Source organism: Camellia sinensis, unplaced genomic scaffold (assembly GCF_055761805.1).
Source record: "Camellia sinensis isolate YWXY unplaced genomic scaffold, ASM5576180v1 Unanchor6, whole genome shotgun sequence".
Classification (NCBI taxonomy): Eukaryota; Viridiplantae; Streptophyta; class Magnoliopsida; order Ericales; family Theaceae; genus Camellia; species Camellia sinensis.
The window spans coordinates 17,217,501-17,220,464 of NW_028129474.1; positions in this window are offsets into that span (position 1 = coordinate 17,217,501).

The following is a 2,964-nucleotide window of genomic DNA, read 5'->3' on the forward strand; positions in this document are numbered from 1 at the left end:
TGTCTTGCCAAGGCGTTGCCCAACATGCCATGCCACGGCCTCGGCCCGCATGCCTTGCCACGGCGTTGCCCAGCATGCCATGCCACCGCGTTGCCCGGCATGCCATGCCTTAGCCTTGGCCAGCATGGCATGCCACGGCCTCGGCCATCATGCCATGCCACGGCCTCGGCCCGCATGCCTTGCCACGGCGTTGCCCAACATGCCATGCCACGGCCTCGGCCCGCATGCCATGCCATGCCATGCCTTGGCCTTGGCCAGCATGACATGCCACGGCCTCGGCCCGCATGCCTTGCTACGGCGTCGCCCAACAAGCCATGCCACGGCCTCGGCCCGCATGACATGCCACGGCCTCGGACCGCATGCCTTGCTACGGCGTCGCCCAACATGCCATGCCACGGCCTCGGCCCGCATGACATGCCACGGCCTCGGCCATCATGCCATGCCACGGCCTCGGCCCGCATGCCTTGCCACGGCGTTGCCCAACATGCCATGCCACGGCCTCGGCCCGCATGCCATGCCATGCCACGGCCACGGCCCGCATGCCATGCCACGGCCACGGCCTCGGCCCGCATGCCTTGCTACGGCGTCGCCCAACATGCCATGCCACGGCCTCGGCCCGCATGCCGTGCCACGGCCTCGGCCCGCATGCCATGCCATGCCACGGCCCGCATGTCTTGCCACGGCGTTGCCAAACATGCCATGCCACGGCCTCGGCCCGCATGCCTTGCGACGGCGTCGCCCAACATGCCATGCCACGGCCACGGCCCGCATGCCATGCCACGGCCTCGGCCCGCATGCCATGCCACGGCCTCGGCCCGCATGCCTTGCTGCGGCGTTGCCCAACATGCCATGCCACGGCCTCGGCCCGCATGCCTTGCCACCGCGTTGCCCAGCATGCCATGCCACCGCGTTGCCCGGCGTGCCATGCCTTAGCCTTGGCCAACATGTCGAGCCACGGCCTCGGCCCGCATGCCATGCCATGCCACAGCCCGCATGTCTTGCCACGGCGTTGCCAAACATGCCATGCCACGGCCTCGGCCCGCATGACGTGCCACGGCCTCGGCCCGCATGCCATGCCACGGCCTCGGCCCGCATGACATGCCACGGCCTCGGCCCGCATGCCTTGCCACGACGCCGCCCAACTTGCCATGCCACGGCCTCGGCCCGCATGCCATGCCACGGCCTCGGCCCGCATGACATGCCACGGCCTCGGCCCGCATGCCTTGCTACGGCGTCGCCCAACGTGCCATGCCACGGCCTCGGCCCGCATGCCATGCCACGGCCTCGGCCCGCATGACATGCCACGGCCTCGGACCGCATGCCTTGCTACGGCGTCGCCCAACATGCCATGCCACGGCCTCGGCCCGCATGCCACGGCACGGCCTCGGCCCGCATGCCTTGCTACGGCGTCGCCCAACATGCCATGCCACGGCCTCGGCCCGCATGCCATGCCACGGCCTCGGCCCGCATGACATGCCACGGCCTCGGACCGCATGCCTTGCTACGGCGTCGCCCAACATGCCATGCCACGGCCTCGGCCCGCATGCCACGGCACGGCCTCGGCCCGCATGCCTTGCTACGGCGTCGCCCAACATGCCATGCCACGGCCTCGGCCCGCATGCCATGCCACGGCCTCGGCCCGCATGACATGCCACGGCCTCGGACCGCATGCCTTGCTACGGCGTCGCCCAACATGCCATGCCACGGCCTCGGCCCGCATGCCATGCCACGGCCTCGGCCCGCATGCCATGCCACGGCCTCGGCCCGCATGCCATGCCACGGCCTCGGCCCGCATGCCTTGCCACGGCGTCGCCCAACATGCCATGCCACGGCCTCGGCCCGCATGCCTTGCCACCGCGTTGCCCAGCATGCCATGCCACCGCGTTGCCCGGCGTGCCATGCCTTAGCCTTGGCCAACATGTCGAGCCACGGCCTCGGCCCGCATGCCATGCCATGCCACGGCCCGCATGTCTTGCCACGGCGTGGCCAAACATGCCATGCCACGGCCTCGGCCCGCATGACGTGCCACGGCCTCGGCCCGCATGACATGCCACGGCCTCGGCCCGCATGCCTTGCTACGGCGTCGCCCAACATGCCTTGCCACGGCCTCGGCCCGCATGCCATGCCACGGCCTCGGCCCGCATGACATGCCACGGCCTCGGCCAGCATGCCTTGCCACGACGCCGCCCAACTTGCCATGCCACGGCCTCGGCCCGCATGCCATGCCACGGCCTCGGCCCGCATGACATGCCACGGCCTCGGCCCGCATGCCTTGCTACGGCGTCGCCCAACATGCCATGCCACGGCCTCGGCCCGCATGCCATGCCACGGCCTCGGCCCGCATGACATGCCACGGCCTCGGACCGCATGCCTTGCTACGGCGTCGCCCAACATGCCATGCCACGGCCTCGGCCCGCATGCCACGGGACGGCCTCGGCCCGCATGCCTTGCTACGGCGTCGCCCAACATGCCATGCCACGGCCTCGGCCCGCATGCCATGCCACGGCCTCGGCCCGCATGACATGCCACGGCCTCGGACCGCATGCCTTGCTACGGCGTCGCCCAACATGCCATGCCACGGCCTCGGCCCGCACGCCACGGCACGGCCTCGGCCCGCATGCCTTGCTACGGCGTCGCCCAACATGCCATGCCACGGCCTCGGCCCGCATGCCATGCCACGGCCTCGGCCCGCATGACATGCCACGGCCTCGGACCGCATGCCTTGCTACGGCGTCGCCCAACATGCCATGCCACGGCCTCGGCCCGCATGCCATGCCACGGCCTCGGCCCGCATGACATGCCACGGCCTCGGACCGCATGCCTTGCTACGGCGTCGCCCAACATGCCATGCCACGGCCTCGGCCCGCATGCCATGCCACGGCCTCGGCCCGCATGACATGCCACGGCCTCGGCCCGCATGCCTTGCTACGGCGTCGCCCAACATGCCTTGCCACGGCCTCGGCC